A 13,829-nucleotide genomic window follows, 5' to 3' on the forward strand; every position below is an offset into this window, starting at 1 on the left:
AGTGATGTCCAGAAAGTACTAATAAAATATTCTATCATGTACAGTTTTGCCCCCAAAATGTGATTTAAAAAAAGAAAACATTCAAAATCAGTTTTTTGTGCTTTCTCAAATCCTAAACAGTGACAGTTTAATAATCTGGAGACAAAACATCATCAGCACGTCTGATTCTTTGAGTAGATCTTCACAATATAACCCATGCTGAGATGGTTTAGGGGATTATTTGCCCATATCAGGTTAACTGGTTACCTAGCAAAATGAACAGGGTTTACATGGCCTACTGTACATAAAAAGAAGGGAGACTAACTGATCCAAATGCCTACAGGGAAATTAAAGTGATATGACTTCATTAGAAATAAAAGTGCACATTTCACTGGTGCCTACAGGCACAGTCATGTCTGGGCTTGAGCTGTAGTTAGTTTCAGTCTCTGCTGGTTTAACAAACATTAAAAGAGAGCTGAATAAAAGTTACAAATGCTGGAAACTCTAATAACAAGATTAAAAGAACGTTTCTTCCTCTTTGACATCTTTGGTGTCAAAGGTCAAACTCAGGTACAGCCACAGATCTCAGTACAGATAGATATTCAGAGTATCGTCAGAGCAACAGCTTTAAAATCGATTGAGTACCAGGGCTCAATCTGTTTAACTGAACAACATCTTTAGAAACAAACATCAACAACCAGGAAGCAGCTTCACCTCTGATCACACACACACTCAACTCTACTCACTCACCTGGAGGATCAACACTCAGGTAGATGATGCTGATGGAGTTACCACTTAGATGAGCTCTGTTCTTTGACTTGTTTTGTCCTCTGACACGACACTCATATGTTCCAGTGTCATTAATCGTCACATCCTTCAGAATCAAAGACACGTCTCCATCCTTCATCTGTCTGTCCTACAGATCCACCCGGTTCTTGAATGATGGATGCTGGCTGGCTGGATCAAAGTGCCCATCCTGGTACAAAAGGACATATGTTTGATTTATATCAGGTCTGCTCCACTCTACACATAACAGAGGTTGAACACTTCTTTCTACAGCAGCCAATCAGAGTGAGAATATGAGAGAGATCATTGGCTTACAGTTTTTTTTTTCTTTCATTCTTTGTGATTCAGTGTCAGTCCTGCACTCTGTCTGCAAAGCATTCATGTATATGTTTAATCCACCTGCTTTCACTAAAAAGCACCCTGGGTCAACAGCTTCTGTTACTTGTAAATGAACCAAAAAGGCATGTGTTACTGCAGCTTCCAAACTACAGAAATCTTCACAGTATCTCCAACATGCTGATTTTGGTAGATGTTTTAGTGGCAGGACACTTACTGCGCACCAGGGGGGAATTGAACTTGCGATTCACACTCCAAAAGTGTGTAGTTTTTCCACTACATGATCCAGCTGCTCAGAGATGAGATGAATTGTCTCAGTCTGGTGGGTAACCTTGGCCGACACTGCAGTGTTGCCAACTTAGCGGATTTGTCGCTATATTTAGCGAGTGTTCAGACCCCCTTAGTGACTTTTTTTTCTAAAAACCAACTACAGACAAATCTGGCGACTTTTTCTGGTGTTATTGGAGACTTATTTATGACGGCTTTTTGACGTGAAATAGCTCTTCTCAACAAGCAGCGGTGGTGTCGTGGGCACGTCGCCCGTGCCAAAGCACTCATAGGCGGCGGATATTCCTCCCCCAGCGGCTATCAGGGCAGCTGGGGGAGCCGCACCGGCAGATAGGGGCACCAATCACTGGCAGGGAGTATTGCAGGGGGAAATACGCTCTCACACCTGGGTTACCTGAGACACAATGGATGCCGTACAGACACTCACGCTCCCCCTATGTACTCTATACACCCAGGTCCAGGCATCAAAACACCCAAAGATCTCTTGGACTGTGTAAATGACCTGGCACGACTCAGGTGTGGGATGCTGACAATCGTCTTTCTTTATATTTTGCCCAGCGCTCTGCTGGCACAGCCACAGTTGTATTTTCACACTGCATGTGCAGTTGCTTCACCCTCAGCTCACTTCTCTCCTCCTCTGGCCCCAGCAGCTACTGAAATAGTGAAGGTATGATTAGATGATGCTTGCTGGCTGTGACAACCAGCCTCCCCTGACACCACACCCTGAACCCACTGCTTCCCCCCTCCTCATGCAGCCGAGCCACAAACCACAGTCCACCACAGACTCCTACTAATAATCAACATGAACACGACAGAATTAATCAGCATTTTTAAAAGAACAATTCTCAAGGACACACATTTCCTGGCTGTCTTCGCTTGTTATCAGTTCCCAAAACACACTATTGATACATTTCCACGCATGAGCATTGTGAACACAGACCTCTCTACATTACCTGGGAACACTGGGTTGTGCTTTATTATCACAAAACACAAACAAGGTTTGTTTTTTTTGACAGTTTCAACAATTTACTGGACAAAGTTACATGCAAGACAGAGACATTCCTGCCTCTGTCAAACAAAAGTGGAAAATATATTTGTTTTGCATTTAATCATAATAAAGAAATAAACTGTTGGTAGATCAACGTTTTACAACGAATCATCCATCAGTAAAAATGTTACTCAATTCCAATACAACAAATTCAACTATCATATAAAAAAAAAATCCAACCCTGCAGTTGGACGCAAACTTTCTAATCTGACATCACAAAGTTATTCTGAAGCTGTAAATCTAATTAAAAACTCCCCAAAACTACTATGAGAAAACCCTTAAAAGGTTCAATGAAAAAAGAAAAATTCTTCTCCGCAGCTGCTGAGTGAGCCCTCATCTGGGACTCTCCTCAGCTCTTTCCGGGACAGTGGCACAGCTGCCCCTCTGTTGGTCTTCCTTGGTCTCTTGTGTTCTGGGGGCCTCTGGATGTCTGGAGTTTTGATCTCATCCACACCTGCTTCACGCCCTGGAGGACGGGGCTGTGGCCCCCCCACACCCTCTAGCAGATCATTACATGAAGGAACCTTTTAAAAACAAGCGCGTCCATGCTCACAGGTGTACACACGGGTGATCACACCCACAAACTACACCCTTTTTGGCTCCTACCTCAAAGCACACTGTGTTCTGTTGATCTTATGTGCTGCACAATAATGTTTAACATTTAGTATTTACTGTCATATTCCCATATATCATTGTGATGTTGTTTATTCTATTACTCTTGTTCTCTTCTGCTTGCTTTCTTTTTTCTTTCTCAGCAGGTGATCCAGGTGATTGATATATGCATTTTTTTTTCTTTGCCCGTTCTGTTGGTTTTTGTCTTTTGCCCTTCTCCCCCGTCCCTCTTCTCAGCTGTTTCTCTTTCCCTCTTTCTTTCTCCCCTTCATTCCCCCAGTCAAGTCTGTCCCGTATTCAGTAAGTGAAAATAAAATAAACAATAAAAGGTGAATCAAATGGACCATTACGGCAAGGCTGGGATGGTCAGTTTGGTAAAGTAAATCCGTTGGGCATCTTTCTTTGCCTTTAGACAACAATTCTGATGGCAAAAGAGCCAAACGGGACAGGCCAAAAAAAAAAAAAAAAAAAAAAAAGGAAAGAATGAGTTTTACCATAGAAACGCCTTCCATAAAAATAAAATATCTGAATACAATTTAAAAAAAAAAAAAAAAAAAAAAAAAATTCTTTACATATAAAATCAACAATCTTCACATTTCAGAAACTGGAACCAGCTTTAAATGTTACTAAAATAATGATAAAACAATCAATTCTCTAATCATTGACTAACTGATAAATCAACTGATGCAGCTTCAATATATTGTTGCATTTGACAACCCACTACAGCAACTACAGAATAAAACCACTAACCAGATTGATTAAAGATTTCAAACATGCTGAATATGAAGAGTAGTATAATTTAACTCACATTATCAGCCATAAGAACAAATTAAGATTTATAATGATGTAAGGTATATAAATGTGAGTACAATTTGAATCAATGGGCCACTGAACTTCTCAGCTTCTAAAATGTAAAGCCTCATTTAGAAACTACACAAATATAGTGATCAGGGATCAACATGAACATATCTTGTCTGTCTATTTGACTTTAATCAACTCTGCACTGTCTCCAACTTCAGAAAGATAAAGTCCAGCATGGAGCGGCTGAGTGAATGTGGTCTGGACTCTGTGCAGGAGAGTCATGGTTTCAGAGACGCTGTAGAAAGACAGAATACCTGCTCTATGATCCAGGTACACTCCTACTCTGAGGACCTGAGAGTGTCACAGTCTGGCGAGGGCAGACTGTATGAATTGAAAAAGGACCCAAAACGCAGACACCAAGGAACAGGGAACAGAACTTGAAATGTTAACAAAAGGCGAGCCGTTTAATAAGGCTAGTAGAAGAGGTACAAACAAAGGGCAAGGCAAACTGAAGCAAAATTAACACAAACCTAAACTGGGGAATCTAAACAAGCAATAAGAAAAACCTAGGCAAGAAACTTGGAAGCATGGCATGGGAAACATGGCGTGGACAACAGACGACCTGACAGTCACACACTGAAAACAGAGGACTTAAATACACAGGAGGTGATTAGGGGAAGTGGGAACACATGGAGGAACAGCTGAGGGTAATAAAGCAGGACGAGGCAAGGGAAGCAAAACTAGAAACACTCACATGAGACATGGACCTTCAAAGTAAAACAGGAAACACACTGACTGAATTCTAAACATGCAAACTTAACAGCAACTGGGGAGACAGAATATAGGAACCTGAAATATGGTACAAAACCATCACAGTGGACATAACATGGAACACAGGGAAGCCATATGACGAAGCCAAAGAGCAAAACCTAAGATAACCATAACTGAGATCTAGGGAAACACGAAACAGTACCACAAAGGACTCAAAACATAATCCATAATATAAAAACACGAGATCTCTCCAAAATGAAACAGGAACATGAGAGGCAGACATAACAACATAAGACAACAGACATGAAACACACGAAGGGCAAGGGAGATTTAACATAGTTGGAACACGAGGGGGAAATAATAAGAACTAGAAACACTTAGGCATGATAACAAATAAACTTAGGAAACCTGATAAGCTTAAACATACACTATGAACATCAAAAGAACTGAAACTCAAAACACTGGGTCATAAGACCCAGGACCGTGACAGAGAGGAGAGTTCGGACATCGTTGTGCCAAAATTGAAAAATGTTTTTGTAACAATTTAATACCCAAGATTTCTCATTCCATCCAAAACCACATTTATTGAGGCCCCCTGCTCTGCTGATATTCTTGTATGTGACTGCTATAAAAACCATTTCCCCTCTCCACTCCACCTCCCAGTAACAACGTCCAGTCAGGCTCTCTGTACTCAGGATCTGATGGCATGAAGTGAATCTGTCTGGATGATCAGAATAAGACTGTTGTTGTTTCATTAATGTTACTTTTCTGTTCCCGTCAGATAATAACAGATGTGTGCTTGCTGTGTTTGGATCCAGTGTGATTTCATGTGAATATTTTAAGAATCCAGCTCTGGTCTTTGGCTCTGGTGGTGACAGTAAAACATCCACTTCAGTGACTGTCAGTGAGATGTTCGTCCATTCCTCTCTCAGAGTGTCCTGTAGTTTATCTCTGGTCTCTGACACAGCTGCTGTCACATCCTCAAAGTACCTCAGAGGACGAATATTGATGCTGGATGAGTGTGTAGACTCACTGAGTGCTGACAGTGAGGGGTAGTTGTGTAGAAACTGGTTGTGATCCTCTGTGTGTGAGAGCTGCTCCAGCTCGCCGTCTTTCCTCTTCAGCTCAGCGATCTCCTGCTCCAGCTTCTCCTGAAGCTCTTTGACTCGTCTCACTTCAGTTTCCTACTGGGATCTGACCTGCTGCTTCACATCAGAGCTTCTTTTCTGGATGAGACGGATCAGCTCAGTGAACATCTTCTCACTGTCCTCCACTGCTTTATCAGCAGAGCCATTGATGGCCTCCACCTCCTGTTGAAGCAGCTTCACATCTTTCTCTCGCTCCTGGATTCTCTGCTGGATGTTTAGTCGTCTCACCTCGAGCTCCTTCTGCTTCTCAGTCCTTTCTGCTGCAGCTGGGACTGTTTCATGGCCTTTATGTGCATCCATTGTGCAGAGATAACAGATACTCTGCTGATCAGTACGACAGAAAATCTTCATCACCTCATCATCACAAGAGCAGATGTTCTCCTGGAGCTTCTTGGAGGGGGCCACCAGCTTGTGTTTTTTAAAGGCAGGAGACTCAAAATGAAGCAGAATATGTTTCTCACAGTAGGAGATCAGACACACCAGACAGGACTTGATGGCTTTCAGCTTCCTCCCAGTGCAGACATCACAGGCCACATCTTCAGGTCCAGCATAGCATTGCTCACCTGCAGCAGCTTGGAGTCCAGTGTGCTTCAGCTGCTCCACTAAAGTTGCAAACATGACGTTTTTCTCCAGGACAGGCCTCGGTTTGAAAGTCGTCCTGCACTGAGGGCAGCTGTGGATTCCCTTCCTGTCCTCTTCATCCCAGAAACTTTTAATACAGTTCATGCAGTAGCTGTGTCCACAGGCTGTAGTCACTGGATCCTTCAGTAGATCCCAATCTTGTTTTGCATTTATAATAGCTGCTGTACAAGAAATAACCATGTTCTTTACATAAAAATAATTATTTTTTCATCTTTTTCCATCTGATGTGACGAACACTTTGTCCCCTTTACTGCCTATTAGGAAAATATATTTTCTAGTGCTTATTTGCTGTGTATTTTGTTTTATGCATTTAATAACAGGCCAGTATATTAGATGCCACCTTTTAGTTATAAACTGTGTCATAGGGCATTAGATTGCTTAGCAAGTCTGAAACTGTGCAGAACAGGAAGCTTTGTGCAGAGTTGCAGAGGACATCGTCTATTTTTATGCTGGAAAATCTAGAGAAATTCGGGAGAATGGTGGCTCCAGGAGATTTTCGGGAGGGCCACTGAAATTTGGGACTCTCCCGGAAAAATCGGGAGGGTTGGCATGTATGCATATTTGGTGGTGTTTGTAATGTGACAGAAGAGACAGAAGCTGGGGGATGTTTGGTCATTTGTTCTTACACAGGCTGTTGGGCAATTATATAATATGTTCAACCAAGTTTCCAAACCAAATTTGTGTAAAGTTGCAAATAAAAATAAAAACTCTATAAAATGCCTTTTTCTGCATCTAGAGACAATATTGTGGTTTCAACGCTTTTACTACATGAATAGTCGCATCCTTGTTTCGACACACCTGAATCAAATGAATGGCTTGTAAGCAGGAAATTGCCACACTTGATAGCCTGCTGACGAGGTAATTCAACCATTTGATTCAGCTGTGTTGGAGTAGGGCTGAGTCTAAAAGCTGCAGGACAGTAGCTCTCGGGGACTGAACTTTTTTTTAAATTATTTGAACATATGTGTATTGTTTGTGTATTTATACACAAACAATACACATATGCTTTCATGCTTTCAATTGTGTAATTTAAGTGATCTAGGTAGCTCTGTTGTGGAAATTCAGTTTAACGCTAGCAACGTAGCTGTTTAGTTTCAGTTTCAACAATTTACTGGACAAAGTTACATGCAAGTTACATGCAAGACAGAGACATTCCTGCCTCTGTCAAACAAAAGTGGAAAATATATTTGTTTTACATTTAATCATAATAAAGAAATAAACTGTTGGTAGATCAACGTTTTACAACGAATCATCCATCAGTAAAAATGTTACTCAATTCCAATACAACAAATTCAACTATCATATAAAAAAAATCCAACCCTGCAGTTGGACGCAAACTTTCTAATCTGACATCACAAAGTTATTCTGAAGCTGTAAATCTAATTAAAAACTCCCCAAAACTACTATGAGAAAACCCTTAAAAGGTTCAATGAAAAAAGAAAAATTCTTTACATATAAAATCAACAATCTTCACATTTCAGAAACTGGAACCAGCTTTAAATGTTACTAAAATAATGATAAAACAATCAATTCTCTAATCATTGACTAACTGATGAATCAACTGATGCAGCTTCAATATATTGTTGCATTTGACAACCCACTACAGCAACTACAGAATAAAACCACTAACCAGATTGATTAAAGATTTCAAACATGCTGAATATGAAGAGTAGTATAATTTAACTCACATTATCAGCCATAAGAACAAATTAAGATTTCTAATGATGTAAGGTATATAAATGTAAGTACAATTTGAATCAATGGGCCACTGAACTTCTCAGCTTCTAAAATGTAAAGCCTCATTTAGAAACTACACAAATATAGTGATCAGGGATCAACATGAACATATCTTGTCTGTCTATTTGACTTTAATCAACTCTGCACTGTCTCCAACTTCAGAAAGATAAAGTCCAGCATGGAGCGGCTGAGTGAATGCGGTCTGGACTCTGTGCAGGAGAGTCATGGTTTCAGAGACGCTGTAGAAAGACAGAATACCTGCTCTGTGATCCAGGTACACTCCTACTCTGAGGACCTGAGAGGAGAGTTCGGACATCGTTGTGCCAAAATTGAAAAATGTTTTTGTAACAATTTAATACCCAAGATTTCTCATTCCATCCAAAACCACATTTATTGAGGCCCCCTGCTCTGCTGATATTCTTGTATGTGACTGCTATAAAAACCATTTCCCCTCTCCACTCCACCTCCCAGTAACAACGTCCAGTCAGGCTCTCTGTACTCAGGATCTGATGGCATGAAGTGAATCTGTCTGGATGATCAGAATAAGACTGTTGTTGTTTCATTAATGTTACTTTTCTGTTCCCGTCAGATAATAACAGATGTGTGCTTGCTGTGTTTGGATCCAGTGTGATTTCATGTGAATGTTTTAAGAATCCAGCTCTGGTCTTTGGCTCTGGTGGTGACAGTAAAACATCCACTTCAGTGACTGTCAGTGAGATGTTCGTCCATTCCTCTCTCAGAATGTCCTGTAGTTTATCTCTGGTCTCTGACACAGCTGCTGTCACATCCTCAAAGTACCTCAGAGGACGAATATTGATGCTGGATGAGTGTGTAGACTCACTGAGTGCTGACAGTGAGGGGTAGTTGTGTAGAAACTGGTTGTGATCCTCTGTGTGTGAGAGCTGCTCCAGCTCGCCGTCTGTCCTCTTCAGCTCAGCAATCTCCTGCTCCAGCTTCTCCTGAAGCTCTTTGACTCGTCTCACTTCAGTTTCCTACTGGGATCTGACCTGCTGCTTCACATCAGAGCTTCTTTTCTGGATGAGACGGATCAGCTCAGTGAACATCTTCTCACTGTCCTCCACTGCTTTATCAGCAGAGCCAATGATGGCCTCCACCTCCTGTTGAAGCAGCTTCACATCTTTCTCTCGCTCCTGGATTCTCTGCTGGATGTTTAGTCGTCTCACCTCGAGCTCCTTCTGCTTCTCAGTCCTTTCTGCTGCAGCTGGGACTGTTTCATGGCCTTTATGTGCATCCATTGTGCAGAGATAACAGATACTCTGCTGATCAGTACGACAGAAAATCTTCATCACCTCATCATCACAAGAGCAGATGTTCTCCTGGAGCTTCTTGGAGGGGGCCACCAGCTTGTGTTTTTTAAAGGCAGAAGACTCAAAATGAAGCAGAATATGTTTCTCACAGTAGGAGATCAGACACACCAGACAGGACTTGATGGCTTTCAGCTTCCTCCCAGTGCAGACATCACAGGCCACATCTTCAGGTCCAGCATAGCATTGCTCACCTGCAGCAGCTTGGAGTCCAGTATGCTTCAGCTGCTCCACTAAAGTTGCAAACATGACGTTTTTCTCCAGGACAGGCCTCGGTTTGAAAGTCGTCCTGCACTGAGGGCAGCTGTGGATTCCCTTCCTGTCCTCTTCATCCCAGAAACTTTTAATACAGTTCATGCAGTAGCTGTGTCCACAGGCTGTAGTCACTGGATCCTTCAGTAGATCCCAATCTTGTTTTGCATTTATAATAGCTGCTGTACAAGAAATAACCATGTTCTTTACATAAAAATAATTATTTTTTCATCTTTTTCCATCTGATGTGACGAACACTTTGTCCCCTTTACTGCCTATTAGGAAAATATATTTTCTAGTGCTTATTTGCTGTGTATTTTGTTTTATGCATTTAATAACAGGCCAGTATATTAGATGCCACCTTTTAGTTATAAACTGTGTCATAGGTCATTAGATTGCTTAGCAAGTCTGAAACTGTGCAGAACAGGAAGCTTTGTGCAGAGTTGCAGAGGACATCGTCTATTTTTATGCTGGAAAATCTAGAGAAATTCGGGAGAATGGTGGCTCCAGGAGATTTTCGGGAGGGGCACTGAAATTTGGGACTCTCCCGGAAAAATCGGGAGGGTTGGCATGTATGCATATTTGGTGGTGTTTGTAATGTGACAGAAGAGACAGAAGCTGGGGGATGTTTGGTCATTTGTTCTTACACAAGCTGTTGGGCAATTATATAATATGTTCAACCAAGTTTCCAAACCAAATTTGTGTAAAGTTGCAAATAAAAATAAAAACTCTATAAAATGCCTTTTTCTGCATCTAGAGACAATATTGTGGTTTCAACGCTTTTACTACATGAATAGTCGCATCCTTGTTTCGACACACCTGAATCAAATGAATGGCTTGTAAGCAGGAAATTGCCACACTTGATAGCCTGCTGACGAGGTAATTCAACCATTTGATTCAGCTGTGTTGGAGTAGGGCTGAGTCTAAAAGCTGCAGGACAGTAGCTCTCGGGGACTGAACTTTTTTTTAAATTATTTGAACATATGTGTATTGTTTGTGTATTTATACACAAACAATACACATATGCTTTCATGCTTTCAATTGTGTAATTTAAGTGATCTAGGTAGCTCTGTTGTGGAAATTCAGTTTAACGCTAGCAACGTAGCTGTTTAGTTTCAGTTTCAACAATTTACTGGACAAAGTTACATGCAAGTTACATGCAAGACAGAGACATTCCTGCCTCTGTCAAACAAAAGTGGAAAATATATTTGTTTTACATTTAATCATAATAAAGAAATAAACTGTTGGTAGATCAACGTTTTACAACGAATCATCCATCAGTAAAAATGTTACTCAATTCCAATACAACAAATTCAACTATCATATAAAAAAAATCCAACCCTGCAGTTGGACGCAAACTTTCTAATCTGACATCAAAGTTATTCTGAAGCTGTAAATCTAATTAAAAACTCCCCAAAACTACTATGAGAAAACCCTTAAAAGGTTCAATGAAAAAAGAAAAATTCTTTACATATAAAATCAACAATCTTCACATTTCAGAAACTGGAACCAGCTTTAAATGTTACTAAAATAATGATAAAACAATCAATTCTCTAATCATTGACTAACTGATGAATCAACTGATGCAGCTTCAATATATTGTTGCATTTGACAACCCACTACAGCAACTACAGAATAAAACCACTAACCAGATTGATTAAAGATTTCAAACATGCTGAATATGAAGAGTAGTATAATTTAACTCACATTATCAGCCATAAGAACAAATTAAGATTTATAATGATGTAAGGTATATAAATGTAAGTACAATTTGAATCAATGGGCCACTGAACTTCTCAGCTTCTAAAATGTAAAGCCTCATTTAGAAACTACACAAATATAGTGATCAGGGATCAACATGAACATATCTTCTCTGTCTATTTGACTTTAATCAACTCTGCACTGTCTCCAACTTCAGAAAGATAAAGTCCAGCATGGAGCGGCTGAGTGAATGTGGTCTGGACTCTGTGCAGGAGAGTCATGGTTTCAGAGACGCTGTAGAAAGACAGAATACCTGCTCTGTGATCCAGGTACACTCCTACTCTGAGGACCTGAGAGGAGAGTTCGGACATCGTTGTGCCAAAATTGAAAAATGTTTTTGTAACAATTTAATACCCAAGATTTCTCATTCCATCCAAAACCACATTTATTGAGGCCCCCTGCTCTGCTGATATTCTTGTATGTGACTGCTATAAAAACCATTTCCCCTCTCCACTCCACCTCCCAGTAACAACGTCCAGTCAGGCTCTCTGTACTCAGGATCTGATGGCATGAAGTGAATCTGTCTGGATGATCAGAATAAGACTGTTGTTGTTTCATTAATGTTACTTTTCTGTTCCCGTCAGATAATAACAGATGTGTGCTTGCTGTGTTTGGATCCAGTGTGATTTCATGTGAATGTTTTAAGAATCCAGCTCTGGTCTTTGGCTCTGGTGGTGACAGTAAAACATCCACTTCAGTGACTGTCAGTGAGATGTTCGTCCATTCCTCTCTCAGAGTGTCCTGTAGTTTATCTCTGGTCTCTGACACAGCTGCTGTCACATCCTCAAAGTACCTCAGAGGACGAATATTGATGCTGGATGAGTGTGTAGACTCACTGAGTGCTGACAGTGAGGTGTAGTTGTGTAGAAACTGGTTGTGATCCTCTGTGTGTGAGAGCTGCTCCAGCTCGCCGTCTGTCCTCTTCAGCTCAGCAATCTCCTGCTCCAGCTTCTCCTGAAGCTCTTTGACTCGTCTCACTTCAGTTTCCTACTGGGATCTGACCTGCTGCTTCACATCAGAGCTTCTTTTCTGGATGAGACGGATCAGCTCAGTGAACATCTTCTCACTGTCCTCCACTGCTTTATCAGCAGAGCCAATGATGGCCTCCACCTCCTGTTGAAGCAGCTTCACATCTTTCTCTCGCTCCTGGATTCTCTGCTGGATGTTTAGTCGTCTCACCTTGAGCTCCTTCTGCTTCTCAGTCCTTTCTGCTGCAGCTGGGACTGTTTCATGGCCTTTATGTGCATCCATTGTGCAGAGATAACAGATACTCTGCTGATCAGTACGACAGAAAATCTTCATCACCTCATCATCACAAGAGCAGATGTTCTCCTGGAGCTTCTTGGAGGGGGCCACCAGCTTGTGTTTTTTAAAGGCAGGAGACTCAAAATGAAGCAGAATATGTTTCTCACAGTAGGAGATCAGACACACCAGACAGGACTTGATGGCTTTCAGCTTCCTCCCAGTGCAGACATCACAGGCCACATCTTCAGGTCCAGCATAGCATTGCTCACCTGCAGCAGCTTGGAGTCCAGTATGCTTCAGCTGCTCCACTAAAGTTGCAAACATGATGTTTTTCTCCAGGACAGGCCTCGGTGTGAAAGTCTTCCTGCACTGAGGGCAGCTGTGGATTCCCTTCCTGTCCTCTTCATCCCAGAAACTTTTAATACAGTTCATGCAGTAGCTGTGTCCACAGGCTGTAGTCACTGGATCCTTCAGTAGATCCCAATCTTGTTTTGCATTTATAATAGCTGCTGTACAAGAAATAACCATGTTCTTTACATAAAAATAATTATTTTTTCATCTTTTTCCATCTGATGTGACGAACACTTTGTCCCCTTTACTGCCTATTAGGAAAATATATTTTCTAGTGCTTATTTGCTGTGTATTTTGTTTTATGCATTTAATAACAGGCCAGTATATTAGATGCCACCTTTTAGTTATAAACTGTGTCATAGGTCATTAGCTTGCTTAGCAAGTCTGAAACTGTGCAGAACAGGAAGCTTTGTGCAGAGTTGCAGAGGACATCGTCTATTTTTATGCTGGAAAATCTAGAGAAATTCGGGAGAATGGTGGCTCCAGGAGATTTTCGGGAGGGGCACTGAAATTTGGGACTCTCCCGGAAAAATCGGGAGGGTTGGCATGTATGCATATTTGGTGGTGTTTGTAATGTGACAGAAGAGACAGAAGCTGGGGGATGTTTGGTCATTTGTTCTTACACAGGCTGTTGGGCAATTATATAATATGTTCAACCAAGTTTCCAAACCAAATTTGTGTAAAGTTGCAAATAAAAATAAAAACTCTATAAAATGCCTTTTTCTGCATCTAGAGACAATATTGTGG

Source organism: Copadichromis virginalis, linkage group LG3 (assembly GCF_057382275.1).
Source record: "Copadichromis virginalis isolate Kocher_CV1m ecotype Utaka linkage group LG3, C_Virginalis_male_GT1.1, whole genome shotgun sequence".
In the NCBI taxonomy this organism is placed as follows: domain Eukaryota; kingdom Metazoa; phylum Chordata; class Actinopteri; order Cichliformes; family Cichlidae; genus Copadichromis; species Copadichromis virginalis.